The sequence below is a fragment of the Xiphophorus hellerii genome, chromosome 19 (assembly GCF_003331165.1).
Source record: "Xiphophorus hellerii strain 12219 chromosome 19, Xiphophorus_hellerii-4.1, whole genome shotgun sequence".
Taxonomy (NCBI): domain Eukaryota; kingdom Metazoa; phylum Chordata; class Actinopteri; order Cyprinodontiformes; family Poeciliidae; genus Xiphophorus; species Xiphophorus hellerii.
In genome coordinates this window covers 9207422-9233049 of record NC_045690.1, presented here as the reverse complement: position 1 = coordinate 9233049, position 25628 = coordinate 9207422, and the positions used below count along the sequence as shown (strand labels likewise).

At 37.8% G+C, this 25628-nt stretch overlaps 1 long non-coding RNA gene across 1 annotated transcript; it reads left to right on the top strand.

The window, feature by feature from the left end:
* The first annotated feature begins 1513 nt into the window (after nt 1–1513).
* Nucleotides 1514–21096, top strand: LOC116708548 (uncharacterized). Its single transcript, XR_004336699.1, has 3 exons — nt 1514–1620; nt 16375–16550; nt 19906–21096. It is a non-coding gene; the product is annotated as an uncharacterized LOC116708548 (long non-coding RNA).
* The last annotated feature ends 4532 nt before the right edge of the window (nt 21097–25628 follow it).

Here is a 25628-nt window from a genome sequence, read left to right as displayed (position 1 = left end):
ATTAGCTTAAAAGCTAAAAATAAATATTCCTAATGCTATTTTAAAAAGAAAACATATCTTTTATCGCTCAATAAAGAAAACTTGTAATACATATTTTATTTTTATTGCTAAGGTCATTTTAAAATTTAATGCAAAAGTCTTCTTAAAAATGAAACAATACGTAAATAAATAAATAAACAAACAAATAAATAAATAACAGAAGAAGACAGTACTTACGTTAAGATGTACACATCTTAGCGTATGGCTGTCTTACTTTTATTTATTCAAAGTTATTCTAAATTGTGGAATATTTTTTGTCGCCGCGATGCTCTCCTAATAAGGCCCATAATTTCAGTTGAGGGATTAATAGCTTTGCAGGATAAAACCGAGACAATGCTCACAATTTGTCTCCCAGGAAATGCAAACAGAACAAATATATGCTCATTAATCCCAAACAGAAATGGAGATATTAACCTATCAACAACTCTGCATTTTCGTCCGGAAGGAATGCCATTAAAATTCATAGAGGAATTACTTCTTTACCTAAAATAATATGCATTTAAAAAAAAAAAAAAAAGCTCTACGAATTGCGGGCACCTCGCAGAAAGTAACATAAAGCAAGCCCATCATAGACACGCTTGCAAATTCAGGGTAAAACTGATTTGCTATAAGGATATTTAATCAAGCATTCAAATTCCCCCACATACAGTGTGCCAGTCAAACACCATACAGGCCTGTCAGTCTCCCACTCTAACGTGTCTTCCATTCTCCCCTCCACACATTGCAAAGTTTAGATCAGTGAATAAGATTAAGTGTCATTGTCAGACAGAACAACCTCCCGCAGTGCAGCAGAATGGCTGCTGCAGAGGAGGCCTGATTTGGGGAACTGAACTGCCTGAATGTGATGCTCTAACTTCTCTTCCCACAATCTGGGGCTCCATTGTCTACTCCCTATTTTTAAAGTAGCGGGACCCTCCCTTCTTGTTAGGTAAGGAAGGCTGACTGTCGTCTACATGAATCCAACCCCCCCCCCCCCCCCCCCCCCCCCCAGCTCGCCCCACCGTCACAAACTCAAATCCAAGGCCGGGGACAGTTTCTGCCCCCTTTATAGCCCAAACGTCACCCCTTCGAACTTCTGAACACGTAGGGGGCCAAAAGTGTGCGTTTATTCTCCAGACCCTCTTTGCAGATCGCACTTTAAACAGCGTGATCTGCGAATAAACAAAGCCAGTAAACAATGGAGTGGAGGCTATGCCCGCATATAGGAAGAGTACACACACACACACACACACACACGCACACACGCACACGCACAAACCAAATTGCACAAGTGTAAACTTTGAATAGGACGCCCGCGGCTCTGTAAATTTACACAGACATTAAATTTCGTTCTATTCATTTTAGACATATAATGCTAAGCTGATTTTTTTTATAGCGTGCTGATCGATATCTCTGTAAAATAATCATTTTTTTTAACTAGCGTGGCAGTGAAATCTTTGCTTTGTAGCTAAAGTCAACAGTGACAGAGTTTGAGCTCAAATAAATGCTGTGATGTCTGGAGCCCTTTGCAGAAGGCAGAAGGCAAGCTTCTACAATGGGCTTCAGTGGGGCTTGCCAACAAGCACCGGCTATTTTGCACAGGTACGAGAGCTTTTATTTTCCATAAAAAATATTGCGTTTTTACTTGGATTCTTTTACTTAAACTGTAAAGCAAATTGGTGGCGATTCGTGTGCATGCAATGTGGGCGGCAGAGGTTATACGATATCCCGAGCTCGTGGGGGGGGAAAAAAGGAGATCTATTGGATTTATGTGGTGCAAAGTTGAAGAGATCTGCAGGTTGTGTGGTGGAAGCGAGTCTCTGTATCTCTGATCTGCGAGCCGGGTGGAGAGACGCCTGTAAAAAACCCGATATTACAAAATAACATTTAATCTTTTCCTATTAAATCTAAATATAAATTCGCAGGGCTTTTCTTGATTTCTTTTCTTTATTCAGGCGCATTGTATCAGCAAATATTGCTTTGCATGTTGTTTCAAACCAGACAGTATGATTGACTGGCGGATGTCTACACATGTTCGCCGACGAATGAGACTTAATGTGGACTTGAAGACACGCAGTTGGCTATTTTTTGCAGTGTGCGGCTGATTTATATCACGTTCCCATAGGCTCGCATAGGTTTGGATATGACTTCTGTTTTGACACTGTGTCGCTGTTATTCGATGCAACTAATGCATTTTGCCAGTGTCATATTTTTAAGAATCAAAAATAACCATAAACATTTGCATGAAAATAATATATGTTGGAATTATACATTCCGCAAAAATAACCCACTCAATTGCGTAAAAGAAATCCGTATTAAATAATAATAATAATAATAATAATAATAATAATAATAATAATAATAATAATAATAATAATAATAATAATGAATTTAAAACGAGTGTTTTTGAAAAAAAAAACTTTAACAGGCTGTAATGAACGAAGAGCCCTTTTACAATCCCTCATCCAATATTAAACATTTGCCTCTGAAAGCGGCTTTTACCCCCAGCCCTTTGAAGGTGGGATAACCCCGGTCAAGACCCCTTTATATCGCGCTTTGAGACCGGGAATGATCTTTTGGATCTCCGCAGACTTAAAGGTAAGGAGCCTTGATCTGCTCTAGAGGAGGGGAAATATGCAAAGAGGCCGCAACCATTTGCATTTGCGTTTTTCTTCTTATCTTAACTTCTTGTTCAAGTTTTTGAATCGGGGAAAGACGCCCCTGCAGCAACATCGTAGTCCAGAGCATGGGTTGTTATAGCAACAGAAAAAAAGAGGATGTCCGCGCCTGTTGATTCTTTTTTTTTTTTCTTTTTGTTTAACCCGCTAGCCTGATTTCTTTGCATTTCTTGAGCTCAAATTTGCGTATTTCTTGATTAGGGGCCTGCAGATCAGACCCCCATTCATGCTGGGAAACAAAACACCCAGTCGCACCTTTTACATCCATTTAAGGATTTGGCTGCATCCAGATTTGCAACATTTGATAAAGTCTGAAAAACTGGGGCATTGAGCAGGGATTATCAACGCATATTTCTGATAATCACAGTTAAAGAGTTTAAAGATAAACTATCCGTGTCGCAACAATGGTTGGCAATTACCCCCTTTTCCTCATGTCTTTTAATTGCTTCTAATTGCATCAATCTTCTAAAGTGAGACATTCTAAAGCTTAAAGGCGAGTTTGGGCCTCCGTGCTCTAGGAATGACTCATATTATAAGCCAAATATGAGCATCCACCCATGGGCGTCAGCTCAATGGGACTTCCTGACGTAGTCAATACAGGCCCAAAGAGGGAAAAATTGGAATCATAATATATTTTTACATATTTTACAATAATTCAACTGACACGATCTGCTAATTTGGAGTAATTAATTGTCGCTTTGTCAAATCAACACTGCTCGATATCTACGTGTGGCTCTCTCCAGGTCTATTATGTTACTTATGTACGGGGGTCGCATGATGTTATGAGGCCTATATCCCGTAGAGAGAGCATTGCCGCACCTTCGTGGGCTGCATGCGCGCTGAAGCCCGCGGACTGGAACACCCAAGTAGATCTGTCTCCACGGAGACGGCGGGACACCGGTCCAACAAGCTGTAATTCTGTCTCAGCCTTTTGCAGGGGAGGGACCGTCCACACTAGCCCGACTTAACTCCTCTTTCACCAGACATACTCCTAATCCTATATCTTAGCAGGGCAAACTGTCGTCCCTCAGTATATTAAAGGGACCACAAAGTCAGAACTCCAAGCCACCCATGGTTTCACAGCAGGGCGGCCAGTCCCGGTGAGAAGCTCCGTGCCCGTCACTCCATCCACCGTGTGCGATTTTCCCTCCTTTTTTTGCTCTTCACTTTCATCATTTTCAAAAATCACTTTGATTTAAATTTTTTTTTTTTTCAATGTAAGGTCTGCTAGAATACGCTTTACAACAGGCCTAAATTTGCTAAATTGAATTTACCACACTAGGGGTTCAAATATTTTTTTTTGATTAAAAATAATCAATAAGCAGTTTTTCAGAATTACTGTTAGTCATTTTCAATTTTTTTTATCAGGTTATTTATACATTTCAAAATAGATGTTCTTCACAGTTTAGGTTGACTAATCTCGACTATTAAGATGTAAATAATAATAATAATAATAATAATAATAATAATAATAATAATAATAATAATAATAATAATAATAATAATAAAAACATTACATGATTGAAGTTGATATCGTAAAGGCACTAAACTTTAACCAACAACAAAAAATATAGGTTCTATTACATAGCAGTCCAAAATACATCAATCATAAACCCAAATGTCCATGCACTTGTATTACAATTTCTTTTTACCAAATAACATATAAAAATTAAAATGTAATATATTGCAAACAAAATTTCTTTCCAATTCACTGATTGTTTTAGTTGTTAAACCAACAGCAACATTTGCTGCCTTCTGGCTTATTGAATAGCTTCAGAATATAGTTTTATCATTAATTTTAGATGTATTAATAATATAATATTTTCCTGGCAACTTATTATATTTGTAAAAACGAAAAATAAAAAAAAAACTGTAAGTGAATAAGTTGACATGTCTGTTTTGGTCTTTTCACATAAAATAATACATTTTGGGGGTGAACCGCTTTCTGACAGGAACATTTTTACCTTATGAGAGTTGATGAGTCATTTTATTACAGCTGGATCATATTTGTTTGACAAAACATTAAATTATATGGCCAAAATGTACATTTGCAGGTTTTTTTTCTCATCAATATCTTGTGTCTTGGACTTTATTCCCAAAAGGCTTTCTAATAAAAAAAAAAAAAAATCTTCCTTTATTTTCAGTTATCATTGTTTCATTGTTAATGTTTTTTTGTGAAAACATTTTTAATGAAAGCTTGCTTCCCCCCTCCCACCTTCAAATTATTATTGACATTATTTTATTAGTTGTAAATATCTATTTTTAAAGCGTCATGCTTTGTTTTCTTGACTGCCACAATGGAATGATTTAGTGCATGTCGAAACATGGAGATGATAAATTTTCATGACCTGAAATGGTGGATTTGTGACAAAAAGTGCAGAAAAAGAGAGGGATGGCCCGGTGGACAGGGTGAGAAAGCGGATGCTATCTGTGATGTGTCTGCACTCAGTTCTGACACGACTCTGTGACATTCCAGTGCAGGACTCCTTCAAGTCCTGAGAGAGAAAACAGAGAAGGGAGACAGAAAGAGCCATCAACAATGCCCATTGAGTACTGTGAGGCAACAGCTGGTGGGATATGCAGTGACCTAAAGGCAATCCATTCAGGCCTGGACGGGGTGCCTCTCTATGCCCTACTGCTTTTATGCTTCTGGAAGTGGATGGATGGTCAGTGTTTATTCTCATCATGCAAACTGAAAAGCAACAGTCTCAAAGAAACCAGTGGATATCAATCGTTGTTAACCAGATTTCAACTTCTGAATTGGAGAGTTCCATAGACGGAGGTAAAACTGAGACGCCGTCAAAGCTTTTGTTTCAAACGAGCTCTGAGTTGAGGCCCAGAAGGGAGGGTTAGATGAGCTTCTCAAGGCATAAAGCATCCAGAAAAAAAACCCTCAACAAAATCCTCAATGCAAGATAATAAAAGTGTGATCATCCAGGCAGAAAAATACTATATTGGATGGAGATTAATATAAAGTCAGGCATCAGCTGGAAGCATTTGTGTTCACTTGTGCTTCTAGCCCCTCTTTGACAATTCCACAGGCATTTCCCTTTGGGCCTCGCGCCTGTCTTTGAGATCAAACCTTGCTGGCAGAGCCACCATAAAATGATATGTCAGTCAGGAGAGGTAAAAGGATGCCTGCTAGACTGTGATTGATCTGCAGTGGTTTCTTTATTCCCCTCGAGACTCGATACATCCAGGTTTCAGATTCCACTCTCAGAAGCAGCTGATGAATAGTACCACGTATATATGACTTTTCATGAGCCATTTCCACCCTAAGTGGCACATTTAGCAGCACATGGTCATAACATGCAAGCCAAGTTGCTGCAATATTCCCTCAATTCCCCCTCCTGAGCTCCTGTTTCAGGAAGTGAAAGCAAAGCTTTGCCAACCAATCACATCGAAGGACATCCAACTCATTAAAAGTTAATGAAACCTATAAACGTAGTGCGCCAGCGATTCATTTAAACCCCCAATCCAATCTCCTCTCTCTGCAAAGGCAAACAAGCCTGTGTGCCCCCGGTGCTGTCCTCGGAATAACAAACTACGGAATATTTTGTCCTGCATATGTTCACTCATGCAGACATGTGCACATTGATAGGATATCTTACAATGGGACTTGTCCAATTTAGAAAACAGCAAGGGTGGTGTGCTGCTGGGGGGTAACTTCGTTAATCTGCTTTGGAGTTGAATTTAATGCATTTGCCTTACATTGCACTGCTTGTCAGAAACTACGGCAACGGATGTGCCATTTCGACATTCATGAGAATCACTGACATTCAAATAATGTGCCTATTTTAATATCATACATGAGTGAAAGCCAGATCTGGGTGAAAAAAAAAAGCTGTTTATACATCCTCCCATTCATGCAAGGGTCTTGATCCGTACCGCGAGACAAGGCCGAGCCTCTCCGTTCGCACCAAACATCATCTATCCATTTCATTCACCTTCACCAGACGTCAAGTGCTGCTCCTAACATGATGAAAAGCCATCAACAGCAATAAAGTTCCACTTTGCTGGTGTCAGAATTTTAAAAAACAACATTCCTAATTGTCTTTCAGAGCTCTATTTCACACAGCTTTGTATAGTCCCTCCCTTGGGGGATTCAAATTAAATTCACTCCATGTATGTAGCCACTGTCAGCTCACTAATGAATTCCCATACCCTGACTTGAATCAAATTAATCCCCAATTTAATTCCATATAAATGGCTGTGTTATTTATAAAGGGGAGACGGATGCTCGGATGAAGGATTGAGGAAAGCTGGGAGGTGTCTATAAGGCTGCTGAGCAGATTATGGTGAAGGATGAATCCTGTATGTTTTCCCTGACAGCAGAGTAGTCCCCTGATACACATTATTTAACCCTCGCCTGCTTGACGCTGACAGCAACATCTCGCCATTTGTCACCCAATATCCTTTCAGATTAAGGAGTCAACCGGCAGATTTATTGGTCAGAGCTGTGGCACTCTTATCTTTAAGTGGCACATAGAAAGATAAAACATGAAGGCGGACATGTTGCACATCACACAGTTAAATTAGCTGTGGGCATAAACACACGATTACACAGTTGCTTTCATGTGCAAAAGGAAATTGTGCATGCTTCATTACACAAAGAGGAGGTGAACATTTTGCAGAACAGCTCAGTGACTACACATGCAGCATAATAAATGATTTCAGTAACTAAATTTAAAAGGTGAAGCCATTTATCATGCAGAGGGATGCATTTTGTTATGATTTAGAGCTGTTGAAAACCCTACTTTCTGCTCAGAAAAATTAAAATACTACATAAGGCCAATGAAAAATGTTGCCAGTAACCTCAGCCTACGGGAAGTATGTGCATGAATTACTGCATCAAAGCAGTGTGGCATGGAGGCAATCAGCCTGTGGCTCTGCTGAGGTGTTAAGGAAGCACAGATTGCCTTAATAGCAGTTTTTAGTTCTTCTGGATTGTTTGGTTTGGTGTCTCACCTTCTTATTGACATTATATTATGGCTTCTCTTTGAGTCTTGTCGGGCAAGTTTCTTGGCCAATCAGGATCAGTGATCCCATCATTAAAGCAATTATTTGTACTTTTGGCAGTGTGGATCGGTGCCAAGTTCTAGTGGAAAATGAAATGAGCATTTCTGGTAGACGGCTGAACTGACTTTCAACTTTATAGAACACAGAGGACCAACACCAAAAGGTGACATTACTCATCAAATTCATTGGTGTTTATAGAAACTTCACACTGAACCTTAAGTATCAGGAATTTTATGCCTTTCCACTTTTCCTTCCACACTTTGGGAGCTTTGATTTCCAAATGAAAGACAAAATGTATTGTTATCTCATTAGGTGAATTTGGACCACAATCAGTCTAATTATCTGAGAAAGGGAATTATAAGTTTTCCTTTGCTAAATGATTAAAATATATGTATGATAAATCTTTTCTTGTTGAAATCCAGCAATAAATACTGTATATATGTACATATATATATATATATATATATATATATATATATATATATATATATATATATATTTTATTCTAATTTACTAAGTTACATTTTAGTGTCACATAACTGTGTGATACTAGTATTGCCACTTTGATTTATCAAAGTCAGGTGTTAGAAACTGACAGGAGGATTGTAAAGGGGCTTTTTCAAACAAATGGCATAACACAATGCAGCCCTGTAACATACTGCTAAATGAATTTTGGATGCAAATATAATGGCCAACTACATTACACAACCCCTTTGAAAGAGAGATGTTGGCTCAAAGTTCAGTTGCTGATGTGTGGTTTCAAAGGCTATAACTGTTGGACTGCCATTCCATGTTCAATAGTAAAAAACATTTATTTAGTCACTAAAACAGCAAAAGATAAATTTGACTTGAATGAGTTATTTACGATTAATAGAAAATATAAAATTTTAGTGTTCAAGATGCCAGAAGTTATAATTTTAACTGTATCAAAAGGATAATTCTGCCAATTAAACACAAACATATCCACGCATTAACTGCTGTGAAATTAAATCCAAAGTTAGTCTTTAAGCTCTTTCTCCCTTGAGTGCCTTAATACTAAGTCTGGCTATATTTGTTGATCAGCAAGAATTGCAAATTCACCAAAGCTTAGAGTGACATAACATTTATTGTGATGTTTCCTACAAATAGTGCAGGACATTAAAACCCAATGAACAAGTTTTACAGTAACAGGCTGTTCCCTGACACTAATTTGGTTCCTAATTTTTGATAAGCTGGAAGTACTTTAAAAGTTTCCACTTTTTATTGTCACTGTAATCAGTGACAACAATAAAGAGATTAATCATGTTGTGACAGTGCCTCAACGGTCTCTCACTGAGGCCAAGGCCTCTCATTTGGGGAACTGTTAGTGACTAGATTTGAAGTTGTTTTTCAGGTGGAAGTTTTGCTTAATTACTTGATCACATTCACCAAACGCCGTAGTGCATAATGTGTTGCCTGGAGGCCCAAAAAAACTTTTCAGATACAAATTTTGGTTTTCATTTTTACTTTGTTTTATTTACAAATATGTCACTTACATTAAGAGTTTCTTTTTTAAGACTCCCCTAAGCAAGACAGGCAGCATTAATGATTAAGACCGCAAATTAGAACGATCAAAGAACACATGCATACACAATCTTAATTTAAGTAAATAAGAAGTTCTTTGAAAATGCTCAAGCGAGACAATACTTCTAATATTGTCAGTCATTAGGACATTAAGCATGTAGCAGTCAATCGTGTGTCCCACTTTTAAAATTTATTTCAAAGGACAAAATTCTATCTAAAATAGTACTTAGAACTTATAGGCTTTGAGAGAATGCACATAACTAGGACTCTTAACTCCATCACTCTTTAGAGACATAAATATAGCCATTGTTTTGGGCTATATCCTTTGCTGTTGATCAGAGTTTCATACTGAGGCATTTGATTGTGATCATCAGTTGTGTTTTAATAGATTCTTTTGTACATTTTTGACAGATCTCTCAATGTCAGAAATGTGATTCGGGTAATACTGGAAAGACAGCACTATGTTGTGGTGTTTCTCAAGGCTCATTTCTGGGCTCTACTCTTTTCTTACTCTTTGTACTTCTATTAGGACAGACTATAAGAGTCTATAATTAATGTCTGTCATCTCTAAGCTGATGATATCCAGCTGGAATTCTCTTTTGGGGTTTATGGACTACCTAAACAACCTATTTTTGTTGTGTCCCTGACATAAATCAAGAGTTGGTTAAATGATATTTCCAACTCAACACATATTACCCAGAGACTCCGGTCATCACCCTAATAAGATGACTTCTGTTATTTAGCAACATTTCCATGTTAAAACACCCATCTGTACACTTGAGCAACATAAATATGAAGATTGCTTTTGATTAATGTAACTGAAGAGTAATTCAAAACATAATCAAAGAACATGTCCAGAATTACACGGCAGGGTGAATCAGGTTAGATCAGAAAATGCAGTTCTGTCTGTTAGGGTTCCCCAAGAATCTGTTATTTTTTTGTGTTCTTTTTCTTACTTTATGTACTTCAAACTGGAAGAGATTATAAAACACTATAAGACTGTCTGTTGTCATGTCTATGCAAATGGCATCCACCTTTACAGTTCTTCTGGGGCTTCAGTGGTTCATGGATTTTCTAGTTTTATTCAGCTAAACAGATAAAGCAGAAAATTTGATTGATGAACATTACTCCATTCTGAAATTTCTCTTATTATTTAAGGGAAATGTCTGAATATAGAATGCTGGTGTATAAACCCAGATAGCAGATGATGAGACAAACCTTTTGTGATTATTTTGATTGGCCTTTTAGGTGATTTAACAAAGAAATGTTAGATCTACTACAGATTATGTAAATTAATTTAAAATAATTGTAAGTGGTACAAACAAAAGAGTGCACATCATTCCACTCTGAACATTCCTGTATTGGATGAAAGTTAATTTTAGAGGTTTAGTCCTAAACCTTAGGCCCTAAATAGAAAAGCTTCCTACTATATTTTGTACCTACTACAACCTTTTTCCATTTGATCTTCAGGCCAAAGTATGCTGATGGTCCGACTCACTCATTCAACTCTCGATGGATCTTTCGAGTTAGCACCAAAACTTTGGAATGCAAATCCTGTAAATTTTTGCTGCATAAATACTATTGAGTCTCTTGAAAGATTCAATGGGAAAACAGGAATTCATTCTGAAATAGAAATGTCAGTTTTTGTTTGAGATGAAGCTGCGGCATGACTTACATAATAATCACAAAGTAACCCCCACACATTTGTACTTCACATTCCATCTGTGAACTGTGAATGGTGGTAATGGGTGGCAGGTTAAGTGACTAAGATTTGATTGGACAGTTTCAAAAGCCAATTCCTGCTGATTGAGGGCCAGCTTGGATGTGAATGTTGAGATATACATTACCATATCATCAGTGTAAAAGTGGACATTTCCAGTGCTGATGTTACTGACAAAGTTATTTACATGCAGAATGGAAAATGTTGATCCTTAGACAGACCAGTATGATATATTGTGTTTTGTTATAATTTAACCATTAGCATGGGAGGAATATAAGGGCGACAGACGGTTGTGAAGTCCATTTGGCCATATAGGGAATATTTAAGAGCCTTTAAAGCTTCGTCCACCAAATGTCTGAACGTCTATGGTTTATTGAGGCATCTGTAAGCCGACACACTTTATTGCCAGACTTGGCTCGTGCACTTACCATCATGGAATAGAAGAAAACACACCCACACAAAAAGTTTGCTGTTTGCCTTTGCTCTACCAAATCCTTAACAGCCGCGCTGTAGCCAGTCACCATTCACGCCTTTGTGCTGTCAACAACATCTAAACGCATCATTTGTATTGCAGCAAACCATCCCGGTATGTATCCAATACCAAATGTTTGGCGACTCCTAAACAAAAAAAAAAAAAAAAGGAAAAAAAGGAGAAGGAGGAGGGCTAATGCATAATTTGGTAGAAAACATTTTACAAAACATTTGGTAATACAAAAAAAAAAAAAAATCTTCGGCGTTGGCCCTGAGGCTTAAAGCAATTAATTCAGGATCCTGACATAAACTCTCCAATCCTTTGACAGCTTGGAGCCGAAATAAAAATGCTAGTTCTCCTGGGAACGGCAGGAGATAGCTGGCTCTTTTCTGGACTGTTTGCTCACTGGCCCTGAGAGCAATCTTCCCCAGTCAGAATGAAATGCAAGGACACAAACAATGTACCGACGAGAGAATAGGAGATGGGGAATGAACAGTTTGGACTATTTGCTCAGCAGAAGGGCAGCCACAATGGCCGGCCCATGGCTTTCCCATGCATCAAGCCTCTTAGTCGTAGGCCTCCCTTTGTTGCCTGGTTTCTTCTTCCCTGGCCAGATAAGAGCCCAGCTGCCCTATACTTTTAATTCCCATTGTACACCATACTGTATGGTCATTTATCTGTCTACTTTTTGCCTGTAGTGGTGGGTGTTGTCTAATTGAACAGGTTATCGCATGTGTATCTCTGTTGCCCGCATGTGTGCTCGTTTAAGGTTGAATCGCTCCCCACTTTGCTATAAAAGGCAGGGTTTAGGTCGGGGTTGGGGGGATAAGGCCTGACCTCTCTTTTCGTCTTCGAGAGAGAAGCACAAGTCAATAACAGAGTGCGATAAAGATGCACAATTTTAACTTCAATCTAAAGTATCATTTTTTTTAAGCAAATCCTGAGACCTTTACAAAAGGGCTTCTTTCCCCAAATACTTTTTTGGGGTTTTGGGGTATTTTTTGGATTAAGTAAATATACTGTCTGAAGTGCTTACAATTTCTTTCTCTTGTTGGTTATAATAACTACAAAAAAACCTAAAATATTAATTCTGACAAAAAGGAGAAATCCAAGGAATAATAAAAAAAACATTGCGCTGTCCAAAGATTGAAAATAATTATGCATTTAAAAATCTGTTTTTATTGCTTTAAAATTTTAACAGCATTTAATACTTTTGTAAGGAACAATGTTGCTAAGCAAATAAAACAATTGTCTTTAAAAGGCAGAGGTCTCACGAGTATCTATGTCAAAGACAACTTTTTTTAATACAATAAAGTAAAGGGGAGCCATCATCTTTATAATGCATGCAATTTTTTTGGCTATGACAATTAAATTACCACACAAGCCTATGGTATTGATTATGCTGCAAAAACAACAACAAACTAAAGAGGGAAAAATGGCTGTTATTAAAACAAAATTATTTCTAAAAATCAATTTTTAGAAGTCTTAATTTCTGAAATGTATTTATTGTTTCAGGCTTTAAAGGATTACAAAGCATTGTGAATTTTTTTTAGAGATTTATGTTTTTGAACCAGTTATTGACTTACAGAGACATAAAAAAATGCTTTGGTGTGGTATTATTAAGAGCACTCTGAGGTTTTTCATCCACACAAAGTATATTACCGATGACTCATATATAACAATTACAATAAGAAATTTTAAATACTGGAGATGTTTAACAAAGAAATTCTCATAAAATGCTAAATGTTTTCAAAAATCTGAATTTCCAACTTTTTTTTCTACTTCCACTTTTTTGTATCTTGATTTAATAGGAAAACCACATTCTTTTAAAAGAGAAAATAAAATGATCATAGTCGAACAAAGAACCAAACAAAGACTTCAAGTTAAAAGAGGAAACCTTCAGAGGGAAAAATAAGACCGCTATAGGAGCCATTTGGTTGTTTTGCATTTACATTGAACTGTTCTCTGCCGAATGTGTATTACCACTCAGTCCGTGTGGTATCGTCTATGTGGCAGGAAGTCGAAGCAGGCCGATTTCGAGGCCAGGGCTGTGGAGAAAAAAAATAAGAATAGGAAAGGCTCTCTAACAAACAAACAAACAAACAAAAAAAGAGGAGCAGTGAAATGCATAGGAGGATCAATACACATAAGACGGAAGAGCGTATTCATGCATGTGAGCAGACACTTGCCAAAATACAAACACACGGAGAGACCCATCCCCCTCTGTAAAGGTTGTGGTGTCAGGACCCCTTGGGTGGTCAGACTCAGGATGATTTCGACACAATATGATGTTGTGAAGCAGCCCTTTGAAAAAAAAAAAGAAAAAAAGAAAAGATGTTCACTGCCTGTTTTTACTGTCACATTTGTATAAAGCTCAAAAGTTGTGTAATCTTCCCTTTTTTCACTGGGGTTAAAATGTATTTAAACAGTGTGATGATCTGTGGTTACAAAAAGCCTTTTCTACTCACAGACGCAGCATGAAAACTGTTCTTTTTTTCGCCAGCATGAAAATACGACTCATAATGACTCCACAATGGTTTATTCTAATGGCTAAGCTCTTAATCTATCAGATCAGATTTCAAAGTGCCAGAAGCTGTGCCAAGGCAGGTCCCAGGAAGGAAAACCCTTTTGTTGGTTGAGGGGGTGAAATTTCAAATGTGGGGCCAGACTTCATTATTGCAAAAAAAGAAAAGAAAAAGGTATGACACGGTGTGAAAGCACCCTAAAAACCCAGCATCATTAGGAAACAGCAAGTGCTTGTTTTTGCATCCGCCTTTGGTGCACCAACAGTGCTTTGCCAGCATGTCAGACCTCAGGTATGGCAAGATAAATAGCCGTCTTATGTGTGCTTGTGAGAGCTAGGCTCCTTGTGGGGTGGTGCTCCCAGCTTCACGCTCCAGCAGCGCTGAAATAAAGCTCTGTTCGAGGCATTTCAACACCGCTTAAGGTTGTCCTTTGCCGTGTAATTTATGAGCTGAGAGGACTCCGTTTCTAAAGTTAACCGCGACCTACAATCTTCCAGCATTCATGGGTGGAGAAAAGAGCTGTGTGAGTCATAGGAAACTTACAACACAGCTCCACTTACCTGAAACAGTCTGAGGGGTGCCCATGGTTCTCTCCCTGGTGTTTGGTTCAGTTGCTAAACGTGGAGGTGATGTGACCCAAACTAATTGGATGTCCAGGTACTTTAACAGGTTAGCTGTCACCTGTAGGGTCAGTGTAGAGGTGCCAGGATGAGGTGAGGAACACTTTCTTCTCACCACAAGCCTCTCAGTGGGTGGTCAGATGGAAGGAAGCACAGAGAGGCAGAAAGACAGACAGACAGACGGGCGATTTGCAAGGATCCTCTTGGTTGCAAGTACATTATAAAAAGAAAATTAATCTTAAAATTGAGACATGTTCATATTTTTTTTAAATGTTAAAATTAAGTTCAGACAAACTGTGAATGTGAAGCATGATGTTTTTAATTTCTGTTTTAAACTATGGTGGTTATATATATATGCTGAGAGTCATTTTAGATCTGCCAACATTTAAATTTATATTACATGTCTCATGTTTGCCCTTCACCAACTTACTCACTATATTTTATTGCTGTGGTGCCACATAAAGGGAAATTGTGCTGCACATTATCAGCTGATTTACATGTTGTTGCATCATAAAACTAAATGCCTGTGTAATTATGCTTTGTTTGCATAATATTATTAATAAGAGCAGAAAAGAGGCATAAAATAAAATTTACTGGCGTTTTAAAATTGCTACATGTAAGATTTTGCTGTTTAACTCAAATAGTTTGGAAAATATGTGTTGAAAGATTATTACTTGTTTAAAAATTTATGAAAACAATTATGTATGCATTTGATCTATTCAATAAAAATGTATCAAATTATTGAACAAAATGCCTTGTAATTTTACATTATAATAATACATTTAAATATGCATGTTCCATTACTTACACATTTTGAGCACTGTTCTAAAATTTTAACTAGTGTGAGGGTCATTGCTTTGGTCCAGTCCAGGGTTGCCATAACCACTGGTTATTGTGACCCAGTTTGCATGTTTTTTTATATATATATGTACTTTATTTTGGGGGTCAACCAAAATTCAAAGAATTTACTTGTGCTTCTAAAAAAAGTGTGTAAGTTAAATGAGAACTGAGCACGTTTTAGTTGCATGAATATAATTTAATTAAAATCCCTTTTATATGTATTGAAGCTTTTAGAGTGATGTATGTTTTAGTGAAAGTGTATAAATTTGTAGCAACTTAAAATAAAGGTTTCTTTTGGTTTCTTATTTTATGTGCATATCAATTTCTGTTTAGACTTTTCAATTTTTTAATTTTTGCAAAAAAAAAGAGAAAGAAAATGTATTCAGCATATATCTCATCTAGACACCAGTATACCATCATTTACCTTTTAACCAGCCTATTAATGTCAACACCCAGTAAACACCTTTGACATACAGGCTTGAATGTGACAAGCGAGTTAACTAAACATTCCTGGGTGTTCTCCATAAAGGTTTACCCCTCTTCATCAGGGCTGCACTGACCCATTTCACAGTCCAAACCCCACTTCAGAAAGATGCGCTAAAAACTATTTTTCCTCCACATTTTTCCTTGTGTATTTTAATTGCACAAATGAATCCTAAGACCTGTTAAAGTATCAAAACATTTTCTGGTGGAATAGTTAGTTCATATGATGCAGATTTCTTTGTAAATGTGATTTAAAACGGGAAGAGAAAAAAACCTCTGTGAGGATTTGTGAATTTGGGAGTATAATTCCGGCCCCGAGCTTATCTGCACACCCAGACTATTTGAGTGTTTTGAGATGCGGGCTCCCCGAGGACGGATCGAAGGCTTCCTAGTAGAACTGCACATCAAATAAATAGGAGGATGGGATTTATATGGAGGCTGTGTCTCTGTCAAACAGGGCTCTGCTGACTGAAGTGATCCCCACGGCCTGAGCGGAGGAGAGGAGGGAGAGGAAGCCTCGGAGGGAAGAGGGATAGTTCTGGAGGAGCCTCGCTGACGCACTCACGCTCACAAAAACTCAAACACAATGTCCCCCTCAGTCCTGGGCTGTGACCGGCCCGTGGCATTGCCCAGGTATGTCAACTATGTTTGCCAAGCCATCCATCAGCAATTCTCCTTCCCACTTGAAACAGGAACTTTTGTTTGAGACACGCACTTGTTCAGTCTGTCATTTGACTCAATTCAACCAGATCATTTTCTTAAAAATGAAACAGAGGATTTTATTTACTACTTGTTTTATTTGTCATTATTTCCCTCCTATTTCAGGTTCCACAGTACAAATGTGCATGTCAAGGCAAGTTAGTACAGTTTAGGGACATCAGTGGCCCTTATCGCTGGTGACCAGGGTTAGCAAATAAAAAACACTGTGGAGAAGTTGAACTGCATGGAAGCAGGGGAAGATTTATAGCTGCATGACACTCTCACAAGACAAAGACGTCCTTTTTTATTTTCTGGTTAAGTGCTTGGATCAAGTTGAAACAGAAAAGAAAAGAAAATGTTGGATGACTGAAAAGTGTTATTTGTTATTTGTCATTTGTGCCATTCCTAAATGAATAACAAATACCAGAAACCAACATATCATTACATTTTAGCAAATTTCTCCTGGTGACGCAAGCACAAGCATTCACCATTGTTGGCCAGGTTGAACTGACTAGAATCCTCTCAAAAAGAGCCGATGTGTGGGCTGGTATGTTTGCTAAAGCACCTAAAGTTTGTTAGCTGGAGCCTTACTTCATTCCCTGAAACACAACCTTCATTTATCTTTTGCCTTCCACTCAGTGCCAGAGAGAGAGCAGATATCACTAAAAGTGCCATGTTAATGATTGACTCCTGGCGCACTGAGCATCCGAGATCGAGTGGCCACTTTGCCTGCACTTGTGCTGCATTTTCAGCCGTAAATGTTTGTGGTCCCACTATCCTCTTCAGCTTTCCATACAGTATTATTAGCACTGAAGGAGAGGGTAGGGCGGGGTCGAAACAAAGTTTCAATAAAGAACCATTGGCATGCTGAGGTAAATGGTATGTAAGAGTTTGTCTCCGACCCTTTCAGAGCTTTTTATATGAATGTGGCTGAGCAAATCTAATCTCCCCCTTCTAGATAAATCTGTCCCTGCTTTGTGAAAGCAAGTTCATGCATTTGTATTACTCCGCTGCTCCAAAGTCGACTTTGACCAACTTGAAATGAGTCCCAGATTTCTCATTGACGGTTCAAGATGAAGAGCAAACTGAGATTAAGGGATGTTAATTAATTGCAAGGACTGTCCAAAAGCCTTTCCCTTTTTAGTTGCCATCATGCCAATCAGTTTTTAATTTTTACTTCTGTTAATGATGCAAAAAAACCCCCAAAACAATAAAAAATAAAACTGAAAGGGTTATTTTCTGTTAAAATGCTAAAAGCTACACATATCTAACTACATGACATTGTCAATACTGATTTGCCGTCCTGGAAGCTAAAGGTAATTGCTAGTAGGTCAGAGACCATTACCAGTACAGACTTCTTCCGTCTTGGGGGATTAAGCTGTGTAAAAATGAAATACAAATATTTTAGCATTTAATAAAATGTTAATCTTTAGATTTTTAATGTGATAGGATTAAAAGAAATCGAATTAATTCAAACAGTTGGAATTAATTATCCTAATTAATCGAGTTTTTATCAAATGCTAATTTAAGCCAACAAAATAAGTCAAGCCTTTTGATTCGAATACATTTTGGTTGATGATTTTTTTTCCAATTATTTTCAATGTCAATTTAAGCAGTCTTGTACATATTTAGGCTCTGAACCTTATTTGCTCTATTCACTTGCTGGAGTGTCACAGCTAACTTTAATTCTGGAGACCTTTCTTGCAGCAAGATATTTTGCACTCAGTTGAAAATGCATAAACAAAGTGGTGTGATGATTGGAAAACACTTTGCTGTGTGATTTTCATGCAGCACATGGTCTTATTTAAGGTCCAACTGGGTTAAATGACAATAAAAAAGTTTCACCCAATGAACCATTCAGCACAGTTTCCAGTTCACCGAACACTCTGATGCACTTTATCTGACCAAACACATCCTGTGCATCTTCTTTCAGGTTGACAAACTTTAGTTTCAGTACTGCCACTTACAGAGCTGGAAAGTATCCATTAATATTAATACTGATAGATAAATAGTCATCAGCTTCATTACAAATAATTGTCTAAAACATAATTATCAAAATTATCAAAGGTTAATTTTGAGGTTAATTTGGTCAGTGGACTGTAGCGATTGATCAGTCCACTGAAATGTTTTTAAAATTAAAGTTGCTCAAAGATGGCAAAAGTCTGAATTGGCTTTGGCCCCTTTTAAACTAGTCAGTAGCTGCAGTGGGACTAAATGATCTGAATTTATAGTAAATTGCTAAATTAATAGTTCTAGTCAGGTAAGACATCATATTCTTCTGATTGTTTAGCCTAAATGTGTTAAAAACTAACCAAAGCGGCAGAATGTAACTCTTATAAAAAAATATTTTTGTGACATTTATATTTGTTACTACTGTCACTATGTTGTGGCAGTATGACATGAGACCTCTTCTCAGTGCTACTATTGTCATCTGCAGAAATGCATCTCTTCAGGAACAACCAATTAGAGCCAGTAGGAGGGTCTTAGCGCTGTCAAACATGCTCATATACGTGCTGATCAATTTACTAATGGCAAAAAAAACAACAAAAAACGGGTCTACTGTTTATCCGCAATCATTGGTGGCCATGTTAACCTGTCATGGCAGGCTCTGCTGTCGAGAAGAAGCTTTAATATAGCAGAGAAAAAGGGGGAGGATGTGGGCAGCATGTAGACAAGCATAATTAACAGCACTGGGACACCCCTCCTTACTCTGATTGGTTGTTTCTGACCAAATTTATGCTGATACTATTGGGAACACTGGAAGAAGGCAGAGAAAGGTAAATGTTTTTGAGCAATTATCTGTAAATTTTACTGCCACGACAGAGTAACAGTTTGAACAAGTACATAAAAAACATATTTTTCAAATAAAAGTTACATACTGCATCTTTAATTGTCCATTTAAAACTCTCTGTTTTGCAATCTTGTTCTTGACAGATGTAAAATGTGAATCAAATTTCAGAACATGAAGCATCTACACTGTAGTTGTCACATGAAGATACTTCAAAAGGAGCTTTATCGTCTGTCAGCTCGAATATGTCACCATAACCTCACAATGTTTAAATAGATCCAGATTATCTCCCTTTAGTTATTGCTGTGTCATGATTTTTTTTTTTTGAAAACCTTGTGTACAAACCGTAGGTTTCAAAACCGAGTGACAAGGCTAGTCTCTGCGAAGAGACTGTTGGGTCTCAGAATAATGATGAATCAAGGGGATCAGTGTTTGTTCATTTAAAACATAGTAATGCACTGTAACGTCACTCTATGTCACTGTTCTTTCCATCCTCTACAGAAATTCATGGATGTTCCTATGAGGAGACACATCCAGGCAGCCTCACTTTCATCTCCCTGCATCATTTGAGCTGAAAGCTCCTTCCTGTCGATGCACTTGGCTATATCTGCGTCTGACCTGTCTGCCATATGTAATATCAAAGCCTCTGTCAGCACGGAGCTGAATGGGAACAAAAGAGATGCCTCTATTAATGATTAACTGTTCTAAAAGCCCCGGCTTTTGTATTCCCATGGTGCCCAGGCTATCTGGCCACCATGTGACATGCTCACAGCATTTTTTGAGCAGATTGGGGGAAAGCTAGTGAGCAAACACAGGTGCTTTGGAGCAGCGGTGCCGACGCTGTCAGGGACAACCACAAACAAGAGCAGCTATGCCTGGCTAAATGAATCCCCACCCCTCCCAGCACCATCACCACCTCCTCAACCCCCCGCTCTGTCACCAGCTAACTTGTTTGCTAGCTCCCTATAGCTTTCTCCTTCTGCATGGTGGCCGCCCCCCTGCCCCTCTTCCTTGCACAAATGCAATGTCCGCTGCAGCCAGGCTCCAGAACTTCTCACACTCTCCAAAGAAACAAACAAATAAAAGTGAGGACGGCCGACCACTTCTTTGAGGTGATGGCATTTGCTGCGGTCATGACTAGTGGGAGAGCAAACAAATTAATGGTGTCCGTGTTTTCACTTTCTAAACCAAACTAAATGTCTTTTAGTTCAAGTGGGGCAATACAACTGACCCCGATGTCAAATGCTGCGTAAAGGTTGCACACTCTTGCACTTGAAATGCTGAGAAGAGGCCATAAGAAATTAACCAGAACTTGAGTAATGTTATATATGAGTAGAAAAATAACAAAGTAAACATGTAAAAATCAAAATAATCTACTGAAAAAAAAAGTGTTTTAGCAGCAAGCTATAACCAAAGATGACTGAAGTGCTTAACCTTTTCATCACAGTGACTTGGGGTGCTGTGTCTCTCAAGTTTGATAAGACAATCAGATGATAGGATGGCGTTATCTTAACACGGCTTTTCCGGCTGGGAGACAAATGAACAGCGAATGATAAAGGGAACAAAAGCATTGCTCTTATAGGCTGGTACCTCAGAGCACAGGAAAAATTATCAGAGTGGAAAATTCACACAAGGTGCCCATATTTCATTTTCAATTTGGCTCTCAAGCTAAATCACAGGAACAGCATTTTTTATTTATTTTTTTTTATCATTTTATATCTTTATTATCTAATGATGGATTTTGGGTTTGAAAACTGCTCGTACCTGACCCTGTAGATCAGTTATCAAAGGATAAAGGTGATAAAATGCTTCACAAAAACTGAACATCAGGGAGAGAGGAAATAAATCTATCACCATGCAAGTAGCAAACACAGAAAAAAGGTCTGGCTAGAAAAGATGAGAAATCAAGGAAAAAGCGAAAATGTCAGCACTGTTTCTTGTGTTTGAGATGAACAGTCTTCCAGAAAAAAAGTGAAATGTGGTTTCTTCTTGAACCCTCCACTGATCAATGAAACCTCAATTTTCTGTGGGTTCTCTGACTTTTGCAGCCTATTTCTCATAGTAAGAAAAAATGTGTATACACATGGATGTGGTCCAAAGTTTTGTTTGCTCATTTCCCCCCCAAAAATGATTGGAAATAAGTATAATTTAAAACTGAATATATTGTCATGTATGAATAAAGTATTTTATTTTTAAGAAATGTGTTGTGTATTATTCAGGATATGATTTTCTCTATTCCTCCTCATTTCTTCCACACCCTGGGCACCCATGGACATTATGGATTTATAAGGTTGGCCAGTCCTTGTTTTTCAGAGGCCCAAAAAAGTGAGTTGGAAGTGTAACTTTTTAAGTTAAAACATTACATCCAAATCTAGCCTATACAAAGATGTTGAAAAGTCAGGCTTTGTTAACCTATTTGATCAACCCAAACGACCTTTCCGCCACATTTAGACATTGACAGATGTCTTTATGAGGACGTGTTTTCAACTTTCATTCTTCAAGTCCTATTTTATGTTGTTTTCTCTTAAGCCAACACAGCCTTGAGAAGTTTCAATTTGATTTCATTCATCTTCAGTCTTGATAAGTAAGAAAAAATATATGACATTTTGTAATAATAATAAATCTATTAATATTTTAGATTTATATTTCAAATGTGTCATTTCTTGTTAATTTGCAACATCGTTGATGGGATTTCTGCTCAGTTTTTTGGATAAGTTCAGTTTTTGAGTTTTTTGGAGCTAGAGGTATCCTCACTTAAATATTTTCTGAAAGGTTCATCTTACTGCTTTTTTGGCCTTTATACCCTATGGTTTTACACTAGTTGAATGAATTGAAAAAACATGTTTTAAATTTTTCCAACACAGATTTGATAAATGTTGGTAAAATAGATTTTAAATACACTTGATCTAGTTCAGAAGCCTAAAAAGCTGTAAAATATTCCCTTATGATACACTTAAATTGGAATTTGATGTAATTGTTTTTCACAGATTTGCCTTCCTTTCACCATTTTTTCTTTCAGAATTGAGTTTAAAATAGGAAGGGGTATCTTGTGGGGAGTTCATCTCATTTCTGCTTTTCTATTGATTCCCTGCAAGGATTTAGCTTTTCCTCCACGTGAGCAGAGTCTGATCAGAAGACTTACAAATCCTCTGCTTCAGGAGTTTGACTGTAGTACACAGGCCTGCAGGCCACAGTACAGAGTTGGGGCTCCAGCACCTCAAGAGGGATTTGAGACAACATCTTTGTTGCCTTCTCATTGTACAGCCCTGAAAGTCGTCCAGCCTCATTGTCTGTCCAGACTCCTCTCAAACCTCGGCTGCAGTCAAAAGAAAAGTTTTCCAGTAATGAGGTAAGACATGAAAGCCACCCAAACACAGCGACATGTTGAAAGGGCTCGTTTGATCTTGCCATGCACAATGGTAAAATTTGAAAAGAGCAAGGTGTGCTTTAAAACGGCAATGCACCGCATTAACCCCTTGTCTTTTGACAGGTCCACACCTAGAAAGATGTAATATTCCACTCAATAGAAAATGTAGATCCTGAGTAATGGCCTCCTTGTGGATCGGAGGATCTTTGTTCTAATTCTGCTTGCTGCTTTTAAACATAGTCTGCTCAAGAAAGACTGAGCTGCCTTCTGTTCAAAGCTCTTTTACATAAAAAACACACTTGTTCTTTGTAGTGGTACCTTAAATAATTCAGTTATATTTTAACTGGTATTTTCAGAAAAGTTGTGTCTCCTGAAACCACAACATAAAAATGTAGTGCATTTAGCGCAGTGAGAAAAAAACACTCAACAGCAATTTGGTGGAGCAGAGAGATTACCAAGCAGTCGGCCATGGCAGTCACGGGTCAGTGCAGGCTGACTCTTTCTCCAGACTCTGTTAACTAAGTGGGCCAGCACTATCTCTGTTCAGTCACCAAACAGTCTGTTGACTTCTCAAGGAATGCTAATAAAACTCATCGTCTATTTTGAGAGATAGATCTATTGGGGCATTTCAGCATTCCATGAATGAACTGATTTTGATCTTGTCTGAATAAACTTGTTAAACTATAGCAATGTTCATAAACTCAAGAGTCTCACTCATTGGTTGAGCAGGCTTCTCTTTTCTTTGGCTTTTTGTTTTCTCATTGAATCCATGACTCTACCCTCCTCTAGACATCATGTCCTTCTTTGAGATAAATTGTCAAAGTGGGCTGACAAATCGAAAAGTGGTAGACTTGGGTAATGCAAATGACACCTCATATTAAACAGTCGTTAAGAAAAAAAACATCTATTACTGTCCAAAACCAAATTTTTTAGACTGAAAGACAAATAAGTCGGGAGTAAAAACAGCTTTTCAGATTAAAAGTGTCAAACATATCTGACAAGCATACTGTATATTCATGGTTTGCCACATTATTCAGTATGTACAGCAGTGATTAATCATGGATCAGTTTAAAATGTTCTGATTTATCCTTTTAAGGTTCAGATTAGATATTATAGAATTATATTATTAGAAAGTCTGAAATATTTTTATGTGCTTGACATCAAGCTAAAAACTTGTTTGAACAGTACAAAAATATCCATATGTTGGAGATCAGCACACTACCTGCATATGTAATGAAATTGTTTCTATATTTAAAAAACTGGCAGGGATATTCTTAAGTGAGAGAGAAAACAAGTTAAAGTAAGTGAAAGATCAACTATGTCTGTATATACTATACCAGTAAAAATCAAAGTAAATTATCTTCCAATTATATGTTCTGGCTTAAGGTCGTACTATAAGCCACAAGGAATTTTTAACCTTCAAACCTTTAAAAGTTTGCAAGCAAATAAGTTATTTCACGCCTGTTGGCCTGGACTGTTTCAGTGTGTTCATTTTCTACATGGAGTCGTAAGACAAAGGCAACCCACTCAGGTAATGGATCGACTCTGAACAAAATCTGTTTAGGTCGAAGACCTCTGCTCTGCCTTCGTCATGCCTGAACTGAAGCCAGTGACAGACATCCAGGCTGACGCCTCACTCAAAGCAAAAAGAACGTCGATCAAGCTGCCAGAGGCTTTTCGCGGCTGTTCCAATAACCTTCCATTCACTGCAACGCCTGTCCGTCTCTTTTATGAATACAGCTTGTGTCCCTTGTGTTCAATTACCTGAGTCAATATGGATATATTGAACCTCAACATAGGAGCCGAATCATAAAGTGTATATACAAGAACAGGGATGTTATGGTCGTCTCAGTGGGGGCAGTGAAAATTACACCAGCTCAGGAAGTAAACAATGTGGTAATATATGAGAGCAATGATGGAAAAAAGTGGAGAGCTTGTGAGTTTTCTTCCACTGAATTGACTAAATATGTTGATCTACTTCACATTATTGCATCCTTTAAATTTCATTTGTTTGTTAAAATAAAAGTCTGCATGCCCGCATTAATGCCTGCGTGAAAGGGTTCAAATGAAACCTTGTGTGCTTTGCGTGTATGAGACAGCTGCCTCTTTTTGCCACATGCACACACACACAAAACACACAAAGACTCTCTCAGGTAGCAGCTGGGCAGGCTCACCTGTCATATTAATAAAACTAGACAATCCCTTCCATCAGCAGCAGAGCTGCAGCAGCACAGGCCAAAGCAGGAAGAGAGAGACTGGACAAAGTAGCAGAGACACACAAAATGGAAACGATCTCTAAAATACAAAAAATATATATTCAAAATGAGAGTCCTAAGAATGCTATATCATGCCTAAAAGTGAATATTAATGTTAATTTTTTTTCATAGTAAATATTAAATAGTCAAATTTATAAAATCTTATATTGTACGAAAACCTCTTGTAAAGTGACCAGGAATCAATGCATACTTAAAACCCATGGTTCTGAACTGAGCTGGCCCAATACATGTGCAAACTAAGTATTTTCCAAAATCAACAGGGAGTCCTTAAGACCACAAAAATGTCACACAAAAAGTTTTTTTTTTATTAAATGAGTGATTACTAATACATTAAATGCTTTGTTCATGAGATCCATCCATCCATCCATCCATCCTCTTTCCGGGGTCACTGGTGCCTATTTCCAGTGGGTAGAAGGCAGTACACACCCTGAACAGGTCAGTAGTTCATCACAGGCAACACAGACAGACACAAAGGACAAACAACATGACTAGACAAAACTCATACCTGGCAAGGCAAATTAATCTAAAAGTCGTGTGTTTGGACTGCGGGAGGAAGATGGAGTACCTGGAGAATATTTACA